The sequence below is a fragment of the Monodon monoceros genome, unplaced genomic scaffold, assembly GCF_005190385.1.
Source record: "Monodon monoceros isolate NGI ecotype Baffin Bay Population unplaced genomic scaffold, NGI_Narwhal_1 Super_Scaffold_16, whole genome shotgun sequence".
NCBI lineage: Eukaryota > Metazoa > Chordata > Mammalia > Artiodactyla > Monodontidae > Monodon > Monodon monoceros.
Window position 1 is genome coordinate 69,662,133 of NW_021703772.1, and position 20,750 is coordinate 69,682,882.

General features: G+C 37.3%; 1 protein-coding gene and 1 pseudogene across 16 annotated transcripts in view; one reads left to right on the forward strand and one right to left on the reverse strand.

The window, feature by feature from the left end:
- Window positions 1-20,750, reverse strand: part of SLC4A10 (solute carrier family 4 member 10) — a 301,395-nt gene that overhangs the window by 51,611 nt on the left and 229,034 nt on the right. The window lies entirely within an intron of this gene.
- On the forward strand, window positions 13,209-13,877 carry LOC114896961 (annotated as a pseudogene).

Below are 20,750 nucleotides of genomic sequence, written 5' to 3' on the forward strand. Positions count from 1 at the left end.
CAATCTAAATGTCCATCAACAGATGAATGGATTTTAAAAAGTATAATATATACATACAATGGAATATTATTCAGCCATTTAAAAAAAAGAAGGAAATTCTGTCATATGCTACAACATGGACGAACATTAAGGATATTGTGCAAAGTGAAATAGAAGGACAAATACTGCATGATTCCACTTATATGAGGTATCTAAAATAGTAAAACTTATAGAAACAGAAAGTAGAATTGTGGTTTCCAGGGATGGGAAGAGAGAAATGGGGAGTTGCTGTTCAATGGGTACAGAGTTTTAGTTATGCACTATGAAAAAGTTCTGGAGATCTGCTGTGCAACATCTGCTGTACTCTACACTTAAACTTTTAATAAAGAGTTAACAGGATAGAATTATTGAATTCTTGGGGAAGCTAGAGGATGTTCAAGCACAGAAGCCGAGAGCAAAAGAAGGCAGTCAGCAATTCCAGGAAAAATAAAAGGCTTTACAAGAAAGACATGTTCCAAAGAGGAAGAAAACTGAAATATATAATGATTTTGAGCAGCTCATGAAATGTTGAAAAAGAAAATTCATTTTACCATGATGTTAAGAACACTGTTGGGTTTTTATTCTTCACTATATATATTTTTAGTTATTTTCTTAGTGGTTGCTGTACAGCTTACCACATACATTCAGTTATTAGGCTCCATTAATTGCTCGCTGATTGTGCTATTGTTTTTGACAGAAACCTGGGGCATAAAATGCTCTGGTGGTGTGATGCAATTAAACTCTAGCTCCTTGGCAGTTGAAGTCATTGTTTGAGGTTCTTCTGGCCCCAAGAGGACTCTCCTTAGCTGTCTCTTTTCCCGGTTCTCTCTGGTATAGTAGCTGGCCTATTGTTTAGCCTGTGTCTCTCATAAAGCTACCTACCTCCTCTTAATTGCTTTTCACCAGAACTTCCATTATTTTTTTAATTTAGTTTAATTTTTATTTTATATGGGAGTATAGTTGATTTACAATGTTGTGTTAGTTTCAGGTGTACAGCAAAGTGATTTAGTTATACATATATATATATATATATATATATATATATATATATATATATCCCTTCTTTTTCAGATTCTTTTCCCATATAGGTTATTACAGAATACTGGATTGAGTAGAGTTCCCTGTGCTATACAATAGGTCCTTGTTGATTATTTTATATATAGTAGTGTGTATATGTTAATTCCAAACTCCTAATTTATCCCTCCCCCCCACCTTTCCCTTTGGTAACCATAAGTTTGTTTTCTTTCTTCTTCTTTTTTTTAAAATGTAGTTTCCTATTAAAGGAACTTCAGGTGTGAGGTAGGTCAGGGAGATTTTTTTTAATTAATTAATTAATTTGTTGCATTGAGTCTTAGTTGTGGCAGGTGGGCTCCTTAGTTGCAGCTCGCGGATTCCTTAGTTGCGGCTTGCTGACTTCTTAGTTGCAGCACGTGGGCTCCTTAGTTGGGGATCACCAGCTCCTTAGTTGCTGCATGCGAACTCCTAGGTGCGGCATGCATGTGGGATCTAGTCCCTGGACCAGGGATCAAACCCAGGGCCCCTGCACTGGGAGCACAGAGTCTTAACCACTGCACCACCAGGGAAGTTCCCATAAGTATGTTTTCGAAGTCTGTGAGTCTGTTTCTGTTTTGTAAATATGTTCATTGTACCATTTTTTTTTAGATTCCACATATAAGTGCTATCTGCTCTTAAAACAATTTCCAGAGACTTTCTATTATTGCTTTCTAGAATGATTTTCACCAGTAAAGTTGTTTCACCAGTGAGAGGGTCCTTAGAGTTCCTTATGCTACCATTCTGGAAGAATGTTGTTTTCTGAATGCCATAGGAGTCATGATACTAGAGCCATAGAGAAAAAAATGTAACCTATGCACACTACTTGACTCTAGAGTGAGAAATATTTAAATAGCTATAACTATGTAAAGGTTTTTAAAATGTGGTTTTAAAAAAGTTTTTTAGAATCAACCTTTAGGCAAATTGTTTAACACTTAACTATGGTTACAGAATAAAAGATATGTTAACAACCACTACAATAGCATCAGGGGTAGGGAGATAGAAGGAAGAACAGAGAATTGAAAGGAAAGATAGAATTATTTATCTCTTCTTAAAGTATAAAAAATTAATAAACGGAAACCTCATGTAAATAGAGTTGGGAGACCAGATGGGGGAGCCACATGCCCCAAGACAATAGCAGAGCTCAGTAGGAAGAAGAAAGACTTCCTCCTCTTTCCTGTCAAGAGCTCATCCAGGGAGAGGCTGTCACAATTCAGCCAATGAAAAGCCATGGACTGTTTGCTTACTATGGCCCTCCCAACTCCTCTTCCGCCTCTAGAAGAGTTCTTCTCTCCATTTTTGCAGGGGGCTTGCACGTTGTTATGCTTGCTGATCCCAAATTGAAATTATTTGCAGACTCTAAATAATAACCCCCCTTGTTTCGTTTTGTTTTGCAGTCTATTTGTTTTAGGTCAACAATTTGATGGCCCTTATGAGGATACCCAGAAAACCCCCAACGACTCTGAGGCTGGTGAGCAAACAGGTGTGGTACCAACATTGAGCCCTTGTTGCTCACTGCTTTTCTCATCAACCCTGGATTTTGAGGGTTAGTCTTTCTCCTGGATCTGAGCTTCCATCCACTTTGCATTTTGAAGCTCTCCAGGTTTTATTCAGGATCTATTTTAAGGTTTCTTCCTTTCTGGTTAAGGCCTTGCTCTGTATGTGAGTATTCATTTGGCACTTTGGTATGATTTTGAAATCAGACTGTTCCAGCTGGAACTGGCTAGCCTTCGGCCCATTCCTTTTGGAACAGGAGCTGCTCCTCCTGGAACTGGCTAGTCTTTGGCCCATTTCTTCAGGAACAGGGGATGTTTCATTGGAACTGTGCCAGTTCAGCCTTTGGCCCAATTCCATTTCGAATAGGGGCTGTTCTATTGGAACTGTGCTGAGCAGCTTTTGGCCTGGCTCCTCTGGGACTAGACTGTTCCCTTAGAACTGGCTGGTATTAGGCCTGCAGGTTATTTGGGCTGTTTAAGCTATTTCACCTATTTGAGCTGCTTGAAAATTATTCTCTTACTCTAGAGAAACCCTCCAAGAAATGGGATCCCAGTTATCTAAATATTTTGAGGGTACCCCTCTTACAGGGACCCTGGCCAATTTTTGTTTGAAAACCACGATTCTTCCTCAGGCACATTTCTAACTAAATGGATTGACCCAATCAAAGGCAATTTACAGTATCAATGGCGATTATGAGGAACTTTTTATATCTCCAAACTTAACTTTTCTTAAAGCTGAATTGGACAACCATAGCTCTAAAATTTCCAAAACTGAATGGAATGCATATTTCAATTGGTAATTTGAGGGTTCCAAATGTTATCAAGAGCCTAAAACTGCCTCTCTGCAAAATAGGACTTTAAGTTTTACTGAGGCAAACAAAGAAAGAAAGATAAAATGGCTTCCTAAGCCTCATGCTCTTCTTCTTTGGCTTCTTTATCTCAGGCTTTGCCTCTGGTGCTACCTTCCTCCTTTCCTTCTATGCCATATACAGCTCCTCTATACCCTCAGTTCCACCATACTAATTCTCTCACTGAAGTTCCCTTTTTCTCTGAAACTCTCCACTCCCTTTTCCTCTGAACTTGTCCCTTAAAATTAAGCCTTTCGAGGATCCAGAGGCTAAACCCTTAATTTCTTATACTCCCTGGATTAAAGGTGAACTGCCAGCCATAGTCAAAGATTTTCCCAGAGTAAATGAAGATTCTCATAGATTTGCTGAGGAATTTAATATAGTCAGTCAAATTTATCAACTGGGTTTCTCTGACATATCAGCTAGTTCATATACTTGTCAGTGAAGGCCAGGTTCAGCACTGGATGAAAAATGCTAATTGGGAAAATCTTAAAAGATCTCTAGAATTACAACCAGAGACCCACCTACTAACTTATTATATGATCAGGCTCAGGAAATTGCTAGGTGTCTTCATAGGGCAATTTCTAGGGCTTTTCCAAAGCCTATTGATTAGAACAAAATTCAGACTTATACACAAAATTCTGATGAATCTGTTCATTACTATTACAATCGACTTCAGATTATTTTTTAAGAAAATTCTGGTCTTCTTTCAGATGTTGTTTCACCAAGGTAGCTTTTAACTCTATGTTTTTTAGTGGGTTGAACCTGGATCAGCCCACTAAATAGGATGCAGTGGGGAAATTGTGTTCACTCAAGATTTAATCTGGCAAACCAGCTCTCTCACACTCTAGAGGAGTCACCTAAAAGGGAGACCACTAAAATTCTTAATCTTCAATTCCAGCAAATTAAGCCCCCTAAATGAAACCAAAACCCTCCTAATTTCTGCTATTATTACAAGAGCCAGAACATCAGAAAGGAGATTGGTACAAATGTACCTTCAGCCCTCTAACCAATGTCCTCTCAATTCTCAATGACATGGCTTTTCAATGTCCTCTCAATTCTCAATGACATGGCTCCAAAGAACTACAGGGGCTCTTCGCAATCTTCTTCTTAACTGGCTTAGAGAAACATTTCTCCAGATTGCGGATGAAATTCTTCCAGTCCTAACTGACGACAGAGCCACACTCTTGGTGCTCAGCCCCGCTACAACAAAGTGGCCCCTGCCTCGGTGTACTAAAACAGTCCAAATAGTGGGGATCTCTAATGAACCTCAAGAGGTTCCTGTCTCTAAACCTATTCCCTTTTGTTTAGGCTCTTTGAGAGATACACACCCTTTTCTCCTTAGTTCTTCTACCTCTAAGCATTTGTTAGGCTGAGACTTCTTAGAGAAGCATCATGCCAGGATTTCTTTCTCCCGAAAGGAGTAAATAATTCTAGAACTTCACAGTAGTCATTAAAGCAGCCAACCAGGTGAATTAAATGACCCTTTGACATCTTTTATTTGCTTTGTCTCTGATGGTACTAGAGTTGAATTCAGGAAACACTGATCATTTTACTCTGTTGAATCAGCTACCACCCTCCTCATGGAGAAAACCTCTAGCTAATATTGGCAAAATTCATAGCACAACTTTCATTAAGATTCAAACACATCCTTCAAAACTTCTTCCTGGAATTAATCAATAGCCTATAAGTAAAGAAGTCCTTCAAGCTATAAAGCCCATAATAAAAGCTTACAAGGCTCAAGGCTGCATTATCCCTTGTATTAGGTCCTATGATACTCCTATTTTTGGGGGTGGGGGTCAAGAGTTTATTCCTTAAGTAAGAAACAAGCTTTATTTATTCACAAAAGAAAAAAGAGTTGAGGCAAGGGGAAAGACAAGTTTAACACAAAATTATAACAATAACTCCCTTTGGTAAAAAGGGTGGAGGTTTGGGCTTCCCTGGTGGCGCGGTGGTTGAGAGTCTGGTGGCGCGGTGGTTGAGAGTCCGCCTGCCAATGCAGGGGACACGGGTTCGTGTCCCAGTCTGGGAAGATCCCACATGCCGCGGAGCGGCTAGGCCTGTGAGCCATGGCCGCTGGGCCTGTGCGTCCGGAGCCTGTGCTCCGCAAAAAAAAAGGGTGGAGGTTTCTCTAGGAACTCCAAGCAATAAGCAATATTGTTATCCCCTAACAACCTGTCATTTCTAACCCTCATATGATGCTAACATCCATTCCCATTGGAAATAAATTCTTTACTCTAATTGATTTATGTGGTGCATTCTTTGGTATTCCAGTTGAAGCTAGCCAATACCTTTTTGCCTTTACTTGGGAAGAAAAACAATTCACCTGGACAGTAATGCCTCAGGGTTTTACTGAGAGTCCTTTTTATTTCTCACAAATTCTGAAGGCTGATCTGGTTGACATAAAGTTCCCTGGGGGTTCTGCTTTGTTGTAATATATGGATAACTTGCTTCTTTGCTCTCTGTCTCAAGCCTCCTCACAGGAAGACAGCATCCATTTGCTAAAGCTTTTAGCCTTAAAGGGACATTAGGTTGCCAAGGAAAATTGCAGTTTTCCCAAGCTCAGGTTTGATATTTGGGGCATTTGATATCAGAACAAGGGTTACACCTAAATTTAGATAGCCTTCATGGTGTCCTAAGTTTCCCAAAACCCAAAACTAAGCACCAACTGCAAGGTTTTCTCCGGCTAGCTGGTTACTGCTGAAATTGGATTCCAATTTCTCTCTTATGGCCAAACCTCTATATTTTTTGATAAATAACAACCCTGACCCAATTTTATGGGAAGAATAAGATGATACAATATTCTAGTACTTAAAGGAGAGTTTGATAAACCCACCTGCCCTTGGGCATCCTTATTGTCAGATTCCCTTTTCCTTTGTGTATGTGAAAGGGAAGGGAATGACTTTAGGGTGCTCATCTAAAAACAGGTCAATGGGACCACCATTGACCCCTTGGGTACTTTAGCTAGTAATTGGATCCTGTGGCAAGAGGACAACCCCCCTTGCCTTAGAGCCATTACTAACACCACTCTTTTGGTTAAGGCCACTGAGAAAAATGTTGTGGGAGTCCCTTTAACAATTTTTGTACCTCATGCAGTAGAAGCCCTCCTGACGTCTCAATCCACTCAGCATTTCTCAGTTGGCTACCTCATCTCCTATGAAGTCCTTCTGTTAACTCCTCCTCTTTTATGTTCTAATAACCTTAACCCTGCTACTCTTCTCTCCTCTTTCATTGATGAAGTCTTTCAAAACTGCTTAATGCTGGTGAATCACCTCCTGACTCCTCGTGATGATCTGCAGGAAATTCATTTTGGTAATGCTGACCTCTCATGGTTCACTGATGGTTCTTATTTTAAAGGTAAAAATGGCAAATATTGTGCTGGCTATGCTACTGCAACTGCCTTTGATAGTGTTGAGGGAGTATCTTTTCCTCTGGCTACTTCAGTCCAAAAGGCTGAATTATACACTCTTACATAGGCTTGTACTTTAACCAACAGCAAAACTGCCAATATTTATACTCATAGTAGGTATGCTTTCAGAGTAGCTCATGATTTTTTAATATTATGGAACAATATGGCTTCCTTAATTCCAGTGGAAATAAAGTTTAAAATGGCCCCTATGTTCAGGGATTATTGGATGCATTACTTTTATCTGACACTTTAGCTATTATCAATATTCTGGGTCATTCTAAACTTGACTCTCTGAAAGCTAAGGAAAATTACCTTGCTTACATTTTCACAAGGAATGCTGCCCTTAAAGGAACCAACAGCAGCCAACCCTTTTCACGGTCCAAAGGGATATTTCTCCAAATGATAACTTAGAAAAACTGGCTAGAGAAGCCCAACAATTGACCTCAGAAAAGGAAAATCAAGATTAGAAATTCAAGAATTGTTGGTTTGATAAAAAGAGAAAGTTCTGGTTTGGACCAAAAAACAACCTAGCCTTACTGGAGACTCTAAAATTCCCACTCCTCACCACTGTACATGCATTAAATCTTTGGTCTACTGACAAAATGATAGCTTTCGTGAATCAATATTGGTAGGGAAACACTAACAAAGCCACAAAAAGTGCCTACTTTACTTGTCCTGCTTGTCTGAAATACAACCCAGGGAAGCCTGCTTTTACTGCTCCTGGACATTTTAAACTGCCTAATGGACCATTCGAGGTCTGGCAAATGGCGTCACATAATTTCCTCTGTCTCATGGATATAAGTATGTTTTAGTCATAGTCTGCATACTTTCACACTGGACTGAAGCTTTCCCTTGCAGACGAGCTACTGCCTCTCTGTAACTAAAGTTCTTCTGGAAAAGATTATGCCCAGTAAGAGAACTCTTGAACTTCATAGCCATCCCATTTCACTAGTCAGGTACTTCAACAGGTCTGTGCTGTTTGGCTGGTTTTACAACACTTTCACTGTTCTTATCACCCTCAATCCTCTGGTTTAGTTGAATGCATGAATGGCATTATTAAGACTCAGTTGGCAAAACTTGTAGAATCTCTCCAAATACCTTGGCCAAAAGCATTGCTGTTGGTCTTTTAAAATCTCAGATCCACCTCTTTGGGAATTCATAAACTCTCACTCTTTGAGATAGTCACTGGATGCCCAATGCATGTGGCTCCTAACTCTTTTGACCTACAGCTGATAAAAGGAGAGATATTCCAATACTGCAAAGGCCTAATTACTTCTATTAAAAATAAAAAGTATTTTCGTAGAGCAATCTTTTCAGAGTGCACTCTCAAGAGACAAAGACCTTGAGCATCACACCTTGCAATCTGAAGATTTTGTCTATTGGAAAAGACACATCCAGAAGGACTCTCTTCAACCTTGCTGGAAAGGTTGAACACCTATCAGGTGTTGCTAACTGACCCTTGTGCCACCAAACTCCAGGGAATAGACTCGAGTTCACGTGACACACCTAAAGAAAGCACCAAATCCTAATTGGACCTGCACATTATCTGTTGACCTCAAAGTAAAGATTTCCCAGAATTGAAGCAGATGACATCTGATGAGACATCTTTTCCCAGATATCTAAACCAGGCCTATTGGATGTCTGTCACCAAAACTTTGACGATGACATGTGCTTCAGATGATCTCCAGTGTCTGTGATCTGGACTTTAGATAAAAAGTGTCTGAGAGTTCTTCCTCCTACATCTCCTTGTTACTCAAATGTGACCTCAGTAGGTTTCAAATTTGTGCACTTTCCTTCCAACGTGGGACACTATACTCAGGTAAGGTCCTTCCTTGAAAGGAGGACCAAAAGGCTTCAAAAAGCCACTGAAACCAGAAAACCTGACTCTTGACCAGCAGTGCTTTCAGAGAGAGATCTTGATCAAAAGGGGAAAATGTAAAAAATTGATAAACAGAAACTTCAACTAAATAGAGTCAGGAGGGGAAGCTCTCATGCCCTATGACAATAGCAGAGCCCAATAGGGAGAAGAAAGACTTCTTCTCCTTTCCTGGCAAGAACTCATCCAATGAGATTGTCACAACTCAGCCAATAGAAAACGATGGACTATTTGGTTACTACGGCCCTCCCAATTTCCTTTTCCCCTCTATAAAAGAGTTCTCTCATTTTTGCAGGGGGCTTGCACGTGGCTTGCCATGGTTGCAGATCCCAAATTGCAATTCTTTACTGACCCTGAATAAACCCACTTTTGCTAGAGAAATAACTGGCAGTCTATTTGTTTTAGGTCAACACAAAGTAGAAAGTAAGGAGAATTATCTACAACTCGTGGAACAAGAAATAGAGGCTTATATACATTACTTGTGGTTATTTGTTTGTTTATGTACAAAGGTTTTGGGAATGATGAAACTTAGGATATGATATAATTATTTTGGAAGGAGAGACAGAGCAAGAAGAAAGGCTGGAGGTGGGAGTAGAAAGTGAGCTAAATCCATATTCATAAGAACGGAAGTAAATCAGTCACATTTAATATTGGTAAACCAAGAAATAGTAACATAAGCATATTATTTAGAGATATTTAGGTACCACCAAAAGTAAAAACAAATCTAGGATAAAAGTACTTTCAGTGAGCTGGTGCTTTAATTATAATCTTTCTTTACTTATTTGCATTTTTCAGGATGTTTATGGATTATTTTGATAACAATAAAATGTATTTGAAAAAATAATTGGTTCCCCTTGTGGCAGCTCTAAATTTACTTTCTTATTTCAATGTGTAAAAATTATCTTGAAGTCCCTCCTGTATCTAGTTTTGTCTTTTTTTTTCTCTCTTTACAAAATTCAAAAGTTTGCAATCATGGGGAAACCATTCCAGTATTTCTCTGAAACATATCATACCCTGCTTGATTAGAATTATATGCTCAAGTTATTTGGATCGTTTTCAACTTATGTCATCATCTAATGTTCAAAAAGTGATCATCTTTAGCAGTATCTGTCCCTGGTAGCTTTTAAAACAGGTTATTCCTCAATGCCATTTTCACTGTAATTCAAAGCTTACTGCTTCTGTGATAAAGAAACATGTTAAACTTGCTTTTTGGTCATTAACTTAATGTACCCATCTTGTCTAGATTCTGAGATAAACAATGCTTAAATAGTCATTATCATTTCTTTTGGCACCTTGAAAAATTATGTTTCGAGATTTTATTTGTAAGGATCACTATAATAATGTCAGAGTTAGCACTTATTTGCAGCCATAATTTTTTCCACTTCAGTTTGTAAAAACGGCCTCATTTCTTTTTCCATGTAGAATAAGCATTGTAGAAATACTAAAAACATGAATTGCTTAAAAATTATGATACAAATTTAATTACTTGTGGATATCGAATACAGGATACTTTTGTGGTGGTCTATGTATCAGATAATTTGTGTACCACTTCAAATCCTACCAGCCATACCTCTTCTTCTAGCCTCTGCTGCAGTGATCAGTTCTTCAGAGACTTCAGCTGTTCACTTTCAGGTGCAACCCCTTGAAGCCTTTCTTCAGGCTGCATCATGTATCTTTCTTCTTGCTCTTATACTGCTGCCATCCTTAACAATGGGTGATGGAGGTTGCTGGATATATGCTCCCCCTTTTCATCCCCAGGGCAAACATCTGTGAGTTGCATTTCATAAGCCTTCTTAGAGATCCTATCAAATCAAGCATCAGTCACCTATACTTTTGACCAACTAGGTAACACAGTTTCTTACTGGCTTTATCTCCTTCCCTATATCACTGTCTTAGTCTACTCAGGCTGCCATAATAAAATGCCATAGACTGGGTGGTGTAAACAATAGAAATTTATTTTCTCACAGATCTGGAGGCTGCAAGTCCCAGACCAGGGTGCCAGCATGGTTGAGTTCTGCTGAAGACCCTCTTCTGGCTTGCAGATGGCCACCCTCTCCCTGTGTCCTTACATGGCAGAGAGAGATGAGAGAGCTCCTCCCCTCCTTACAAGGACACAATTGATCAGATTTGGGCCCTACTCTTATGACCTCATTTAACCTTGATTACCTCCTGAGACACTATCTCCAAATACAGTCAAAATGGAAGTTAGGGCTTTAAAATATGAATTTCGAAGGGACACAATTCAGTCCATAGCAATCAGTCCCTCACTGTTCTTTGCTCCTGCTCCTTAAGATCAATTACCTTCAAGGAAGCCTCTGACTTAGGCTGTGCTTTCAGGGGAACCGAGGATACAGTATGTTTTGTTCTATATGTGTGATAACAGAAAAAACGATTCACTGAAAGCTTAGTCATAAGGCATTATTCACGATGCTTAATTAATTCAATAAAAAGTTAATGAATGTCATGCAAGACACCAGGCTAAGTGTAGTATTAAATAAGAGACATGATCCTAGTGGCTTTCTTTAAATGCAGAAGAGAAATACTACACAGTCAATTACATAGTTATATAAATACATTTGTGAAATGTACCATAAAGAAGTCTAGGTCACTAATGTAAATAAAAGGGGAGCCACACCTTGAGTCTGGGTGCCTAAAGAAAACAAGGTTTAAGCTGAGATCTAAAAGATGAACAAAATTTAGTAAGAAATGATGATGTGGGCACGGTGGTGCGGGTGGTGGGCTACAGAGCAAAAATCAGGTAGAAAGGCCTGAGTCAGGGAGACATGCACAGGAAGGTTAGCATAGCTGAAACAGAAGGGGAGGGGGGGAAGAGATGGGGATGGGACTGTGAGATAGGCAAGGCCCAGACTGTGCGGACTGAGCATTGAGGGTCCTAGTAAGTATTTTGAATGTTAAAATGAGAACCCTAGGAAGCCTTTGAAGGATTTTCTGAAAGATTTTTTTTATCCCATTGTTGTTTTGGTTTTTGTAATTAATGTTGGTTACACAGCCCTCATTTACAGTTCATTTCATTAATTGAAAATATCAGATCTAGGAATATCTAGATCAATTGTAGCTCCAGGTCTCAAGGAATGACATTAAAGGAAAGTACTCAGGTCACTGAGAGGTCTTGCAAGAAGAGTTAGTGGACATAGTAGAGAATTGTGGTAGGAAAGGTCCTCGATTTGTCATTCACCAAGGGAAGTGTAGGTGGCAGATCAGGTGAGCTACCACAGATGCCTAATCTACGTTATCATGCATGTCACTCCAAGACATGATTTCTGAGTTTCAGGTTGGGATCCAAGGACAAATTCTAATATGAATAACCTTTCTACACTTAACGAAGATACCCAGACACTTGTCTAAGGACAAAAAATTAACAATAGAGCTCCAGGCTGCATGTCTGTAGTCTGAAGTAAGATGACTATTTGTTTAAAAAAAAAAAAAGTAAGACTTAAAGTATCCACGCTGATCTTGAACCCTCCCCTAAATGGAGGCTTAGAGATAACATCTACAGTAGCCTCCAAAAACTATCCATTGTGTCTACAATATCTTGTCCCGAATCTCTGGATCCAGTTTTACAGTTGTGCCAGGATTAGATGAAAAACTATTAGGTAAAAAAGCAAGGCTTGCAGGCCTACAGATGTCTTGCTACTGTTCTGTTCATATATATATGAACTTGCCAACGTCTTTCTGTAAGGCAGTTCACTAGTAAGGGGCAGTGTATTCCCATGATGGGAAATTCCTCCAAATGAATCTTTCTGTTACTTTACCTCAAAAAAAAAAACAAACAAAAAAACAACAAGGCCTAACACCATAGGAGCTTGAAGGGAAAACATTTGGGAAAATTTTTTTATTTTCTGAAAATTTGGTAAATGTATTGATGACAAAAGGAAACTAAAATGCAAAACGAAGAAAATATGCCAAATTTCTCACAGGAGTAATATAATAAGAGAAAACTAGCATGATAGTAGATGTGTACATTAAGCATACATCTAACATAAATATATATATATGCATACATATAACAGAATATTATTTAAAAGGAAGAATTTTATTTGAAATAACAGAATTTTATTTGAAAGAAAGTTGGAAACAAAAACATTTATTAGCCATTTGATCCCATTTATATTACTAACAAAGGGCACATCAATGGATATTTGAAGTTATTTATCTGCATATTTTAGCAAAATCACTAAATTAGCCAGCTCTTCTGTTAACTTACTCCACTCAAGCAACAAAAACCAAGCAAACTGCTATTTCTGACTCATCTGAATAAAGGCAAGTGAACTTAAGACCTAACTTATTGTAAAATAAATTCTTTAAAGCTATAACTCATGCCTTTACTTTGATTTACACTTGGGAAAATTAATAATTATTTCAAATGAAAATTTAGTCACTGCTCAAAGATTAAAGTACTAACACATTTTTAAAAAGAAGAAGAAGAAATCAGGATAAACCCTTCATCTTGCTGGAGGACTCATGTAACTTGGCTCTTGGAAACCAGTACCATGGTGTCCAGCTGTAAGATTGGCCCATCCATCTTCAACAGCAACCTGGCCAATTCAGGGGCTGAGTACTTCTAGACACTGGTCTCTGGGGCAAATATCTGCATCTGGATACAACAGATGGGTATTTGGTTCACAGTGTCACTTTTGGTCACCCTATGGTAGAGTCTCCAAAAGCAGCTATGACGGGATCCTTTCTTTGAAATGCACAGGATGGTTTCTAGGCTGGAACAGTTGGTAAAGCCAATGGCTGCAGTAGGGGTCAATCCATATATATGAGAACCCAGGGGCCTTAATTAAAGACATTTGGGAGACTGAGACAAAGGTTGGACTTGCCATCAAACTAGGAATGACAGTTGAGTATTTGGCACCATGGGCTAATCAGATAGATATGGCCTTGGTTACATCAGTTGAACCTGGGTTTGGAGGGCAGAAATTTATGCAAGATATGATGCCAAAGTTTCATCAGTCAAGGGTCCAATTTCTGTCTTTTGGCAGAGAGGTTAATGGTGAAGTGTAGATCATGACACTCTCCATAACTGTGCAAACACAGTGGCTAACATGATTGTGTCTGGCAGTGCTATTATAAGGAATGAAGACCCCAGATCTGCGACCAACCTGTTAAGATATATTTGCTCAGAAGCTACTCAGAAACAATCTCTTCATTGGTGAAATCTCAAGGAGCCCAAAGTTTCTATTCATGAAATTTCCCTTTTATTGGAAAACAAGAATGTTGACTACCAAATCATATTGCATGAAGTGGTGCTGCTTTCCTGAGCAATTATTCATTCCCATGACTAAAACCTATTGTGCAAAACGTTCTAAGAGGTTAGAAACTGGGGTGCATACCTACATTTTTAATGACGGCATTTAAAGATTAGGGTACTGAAATACCCTGTTTATTATTGGGAGATTTGATTTTTATAAAGAGTAAAAATATAGCTGTCTTAAGATTATAAACAGAAATGTATCTTAATGCCTAAAGAAGGCATATTACCTATTATGAAGAAAATTATTTTTCTGCATTTCTGAAAAGAATTTTCTGTTGTTTCCCATCTGTTATCCAAAAGTAAATGAAGCCCTTATGTTTTTCCTGTTTCATCATTTGTGATTTGATAATATGAGCAGAATAAAATTAATGAAAAATATAAGCTTGAATCTGGTTAGGATGGCATACCATATTCCTTTTGCATCTAAAACATCTATATTTTCCCTTTTTACTTTACAGTCAAATACATAAAAACTATTTTCAAAATGTCTGAAGCCAGGGGTTTTCAGGTGGTCTGCTCTAAAATATAGGCATTGATTTTATCAGGATGTTTTCTTTGCCAGCTTTGCTTAAGGGGTAGATTATTCAGTGATTTTTCCTCCTTTCTTAATGCCACCTACCATTCTTAAGGACATTAAATAATGCTGTTGCTTTAGTTCTGAGTACAAGGAAAAGTGAAGTCTCTATTTGGAAGTAATATTGAGCTGAATCTTGACTCTGCCCCTTTAGGCCTATTTGACCTCTGAAAAATCACACAACCTCTTAGAGCTTCTATTAACTCATTATACATCAAATGTAATTATAACAATTGTGCAGGATCATGTTGAGCCTTAAAAGAGGCACCATAAAATATGCAAAGTTTCCAGTACTATTCCTAGAATTTAGTGGATGCTCAATACAGTATATAAGTTTATGTTATGAGTTATAAAGTACTTTGATATAATCGCATTAAATTTACAAATCATTCTTATGACTGCTAGGACAGGTATTTTTCTCCCCATTTAAAAATAAGAAAGTAAAGCTCAGTAGCAGGCTGGTACCATGGAAAGTCTCTAGTAGGCATAGGATTTCTGGTCTGTACTCTTTTTAAAATGCAGCCCATAGGGAACACACCCTAACAAAATAAAGACTATGTGACAAGCCCACAGCTAACATCATATTCAATGATGAAAAGTTAAAAGCATTTCCTCTAAGATCAGGAATAAAACAAGAATGCCCACTCCTTGAAGTAAGTCAGAAAGAGAAAAACAAATATCGTATATTAACACATATATGTGGAATCTGAAAAAAATGGTATAGACGATCTTATTTACAAAGCAGAAATAGAGACGTAGACGTAGAGAACAAATGTATGGATACCAAGGAGGAAGGGAGGGGATGGGATGAATTGGGAGATTGGGACTGACATATATAGACTATTGATACTATGTAAACTATAAAATAGATAACTAATGAGAACGTACTGTATAGCACAGGGAACTCTACTCAATGCTCTGTGGTGACCTAAATGGGAAGGAAATCCAAAAAGAGGGGATATATATATACGTATAGCTGATTCACTTTGCTGTGCAGTTGAAACTAACACAACATTGTAAAGCAACATTTATACTTCAATAAAATTTAAAAAAAAAAGATTGCCCACTCTTGCCACTTTCATTCAACATAGTATTAGAAGTTCTAGCCAGAGCAACCAGACAGGAAAAAACACAAAAGGAATTCAAATTGGAAAGGAACAAATTAAACTGTAACTGTTTGCAGATGACATGATACTATACACAGAACATTCTAAAGACACCATGTAGAAACTACTAGAACTCATCAATGAATTTAGAAAGTTGCAGGATACAAAATTAATATACAGAAATCCGTTGCATTTCTATAAACTAACAATGAGAACTATCAGAAAGAGAAATTAAGAAAGTAATCTCATTTACAATTGCATCAAAAAATAAAATACCTGGGAATAAATCAAACTGAGGAGGTAAAAGACCTATGCTCAGAAAACTATAAGACACTGAATAAAGAAATTTAAGACAACACAAAAAAGATGAAAATATGTACCAGGTTTAGGGACTGGAAAAAGTAATACTGTTAAAATGACCATACTACCCAAGGCAATCTACAGATTTAATGCAATCGTTATCAAAATACCAATGGAATTTCCCACAGAACTAGAACAAATAATTGTAAAATTTGTATGGAAACCCAAAAGACCCTGAATAGCTAAAACAGTCTTAAGAAAGAACAACAAAACTAGAGCTGTCACACTTCCTGATTTCAAACTATACTACAAAGCTACAATAATCAAAATGGTATGGTACTGGCACAAAAACAGAAACATAGATCAATGGAACAGAGTAGAGAGCCCAGAAATTAACCCACATTTATATTAATCTATTACAAAGGAGGCAAGAATATGCAATGGGGAAAAGACAGCCACTTCAATAATGGTATTGGGAAAACTGGACAGCTACATACAAAGGAATCAAACTGAGCTGGTTTCTGACACCATATAAAAAATAAACTCAAAAAAAACACAACTCAAAATGGATTAAAGACTTATATGTAAGACCTGAAACCATAAAAATTCTAGATGAAAACTTAGGTATTACACTCTTAGATATTGGTCTTAGCAAATTTTTTGGATCTGTCTCCTCAGGCAAGGGAAACAAAAACAAAAATAAACAAATGGGACTACATCAAGCTAAGAAAACTTTTGCACAGCAAAGGAACTATCAACAAAATGAAAAGGCCACCTACTGAATGGGAAAAGATATTTGAAAATGATATATCCAATAAAGGGTTAATATCCAAAATATACAAGGAACTCATACAACTCAACATCAAATAAACAAACAATCCAACTAAAAAATAGGCAGAGCACATGAATAGATATTTTTTTCAAAGAAGATGTACAGATGGCCAGCAGGCACATGAAAAGATGCTCAACATCACCAGAGTAATGCAAACTAAAACCACAATGAGATATCACCTCACATCTGTCAGAATGGCTATTATCAAAAACACAACAAATAACAAGCATTGGTGAGAATGTGGAGAAAAGGAAATCCACATGCTCTATTGACAGGAATGTAAATACAGCCACTATGGAAAACAATAGAGAGATTCCTCAAAAAGTTAGAAATAGAACTATTTCTGTAAGCAAAGGTGGTGCCTGGATTTGGCCCATGAGCCATAGTTTGTTAACTCTGCTCTAGACTTTTAGAGATATAAGGAATTTGAGAACCTATCTGACGGGGTTTTCTTAGAAGGGATTTAAGAATTGGAATTTGAGAATTTTGGAGGCAGTTATTCCTGGGTTACTAGACCAGCTTTGTAACATTTCCTAATTGTCTTATCTAGGGCAAATTATTTAAGATGTCTATGCTTTGATATTCTCATCTCTAATTGAAGGTAATCATATATAATTTATGGAGGTGTTGGGAGAATTAGAAAAGACACTTAAAGTACTCAGGACAGTGTCAGGCACACAGGAAGCACCTGGAAGGTGTTAGCTGTGACAATCACCAATCCATTTTACAGAGGAGGGAGCAGAAGTCTAGACCCAGTTAAGGACTTGCCTAAGGTTACAGTAATAGTGGCAGAACCAGCCGTGCTTGTGCAAGTCACAAACCTTTTGAGCCTCTGTCACTTGAACTGCCAAATGAGGGGGTTGGACAACATCTTCTCTTGGGACCTTCTAGTTCCACTGCCATCATTCTACTAACTGGCACCCTAGGGCTTAAAGAACTAATTTACCTCGGTAAGTACATTCCTTACAGTCTGGAAATGACTTCATACACAGCATCAGTAAACTGGCAGAAAAATCAGGCATTGGAGAGGGAGACTCTGATTTAGCATTAATAAACATACATATATTTATATATAATGTATAATTATGAATATTATATAATATATATTATATATCTTTTTTTAGTCACATATCTTAAATATCTAGGAAGGGAGCCAAGTCCTTGGCAATTAGTATGATGAATAATTGCACTGAATACATTTCAAGTCATTCTTGGATATGTCTCAGGGACTTTTATGCTACACATTCTTATAACAAGTCATTTATGCATGTTCAGATTATTTTGACAAAATGATTAAAGTAATGAGATGGAAAAAAAATAGAACTACAATATGATCCAGCAATTCTACTTCTGGGTATGTATTCAAAGAAAATGAAAACACTAATTTGGAAAAAATGCACCCCTGTATTCATTGCAGTATTATTTACAATAGCCAAGATATGGAAGCAACCTAAGTGGCAATTAATAGGTGAATAGATATGGAAGCAACCTAAGTGGTGATTAATAGATGAATGGATAATCTGTGTGTATATATATATATATATACACACACACACACACACACACACACCACACACACACAATGGAATATTAACCATACAAAACAATGAAATCTTGCCATTTGTGACAATATGAATGGACCCAGAGGGTATTATGCTAAGTGAAATAAGTTAGAGAAAGACAAATACTGTATGATTTCATTTATATGTGGAATCTAAAAAATAAAACAAATGAACAAACATAACAAAACAGAAACAGAGTCATAGATACAGAGAACACACAGGCTGTTGTCAAGAAGGGAGAGGAGTGAGTGGAGGAGAGAAATAGGTGAGGGAGATTAAGAGGTACAAACATTCAGTTACAAAATAAATGAGTCACAGGTATGAAATGTACAGTGTGGGGAAGATAGTCAATAATTATGTAATATCTTTGTATGAGGACAGATGGTAACTAGATTATCATGGTGATCATTTTGAAATGTATAGAAATATTGAATCACTAGGTTTTGTACCAGGAACTAATATAGCATTGTAGGTCAATTATACTTCAAAACATACAAACAAACTCATGTAAAAGAGATCAGATTTGTGGTTACCAGTGGCAGGGGGTGGGGATGATGAAGGCAGTCAAAAGGTACAAAATTCCAGCTGTAAGATAAATAAGTACCACAGATTTAATGTACAACATGATAACTATAATTAACACTGTTGTATATCACATATGAAAGTTAAGAGAGTAAATCCTAAGAGTTCTCATCACAAGGAAAAAAACTTTTGTTCTATTTCTTTAATTTGGTATCTATACAGGATGATGAATGTTCACTAAGTCATTGTAATCATTTCATTATGTATATAAGTCAAACCACCATGCTGTATACCTTAAACTTAAACAGTGCTATATGTCAATGATATCTCAATTAAACTAGAAGAGAAAAAAAAGGATATGCCCAAATATACTGAAATCGAAGAAAGCCAAAGATAAAGAGAAAATCTTAACATCTAGGGAAAAAGACATTGTTTTTAAAGAGCAACAGTAGGATTGACAATGACTTCTCCTGAGCTAAAATTGAAACCAATGGAATGAGGTCATTAACAGGCTAAAAGAAAACACTTGGCAATCCAGAATTCTATAACTAGTCAAATATTCATCAAGAATAAAGGTGAAATGGGTGAAGGTGAACAAAAGGTACAAACTTCTAGTTATAAGATAAATAAGTCCTGGGGATGTAATGGACCACATGGTGACTATTGTTAACAACACTTTATTGTATATTTGAAAGTTGCTAAGAGAGTAGATCTTAAGAGTTCTCATCACAAGAAAAATATTAACTATGTGTGGTGATGGATGTTATTATTAAACTTATTGTGATGATCATGTCACAATATACGTATATATCATTAAATCACTATGTTGTGCACACCAAAAAATGGAGCCCATGGAAGGTGGGGTGGGCAAAGGAAGCTTCCTTTACTAACATTGTCTTATTTCCAGTCTAACTTTACTCTGTAACAGAACCAGATGGCTAAGAATATTCTAGAACTGTGGATACTGGCCCCAGTGTTATGCATTTTATTATTCCAAAAAAGATCTAGTAGGTTAGGAGATGACAGGGTACAGATTGAATCCATAAACCAAGACATTTATACCTGTGTTCCAAATTATAATCAGAAAACAAATACATATCAACCACTTTATTCTTACACTCTTGTTATGTAACAAATATTGCAAAAAAAATTTTTTTTTAAAAGGACAGGTATCTGCCATATTTTTCTACATAAGTTGTCATAATTTGAAAGAATGTAAAAATAAATCTTTTCAAGGTAAGGTCCAAGGCCTCCAACCTTGTGAGGAAGAGATATTTTTTATATTCCCGATGCTTTTAAATCTCTGGGGATGGTTCTGAGAATAAAGTATACTGAAGGTGGTGAGGGGAGGGTCAAAATGCTACCTGCCTTTGCTTCCCAGCAGGGAATCCCAGCTAACTAGGCATGTGGGAGTGAGGAAGCAGCAAACGGCTTGGAAAGCTGCTCCAAGATCTGCCAGCTAAAACTTCAAGGTCCTGCTGAAAGATGGTGTCCAATTCATTGGTCAGGGATCCCTAAGTTACAGCCGTGTGAACATGTGCCTGGTTTTTGAAACTGGCATATGCTCCCTAAAGTCCCCTTTTTAGAATCATAACAAGTATTTAAAACTGCTACAGAGATCAGAATAATTATTTTAGATATTTGCATAGGTATATACATTTATGTTCTATTCAGGCTTAAATCATCTGATCATACAGAATAACTGCCTCAACTCATTACCCAGCCTTGTCATGAATTCAAATAATGATAGCATAGTTAGCTATTGCCATAGATAGCATAGTTAGCTATTCGGCAGTAATGCTGCCAAAAAGAAAACAGTTAATATCATTCATTAGAAGCAATAGTCTCTTTCTTGTTAAAGAAGATTAGTAATATATTG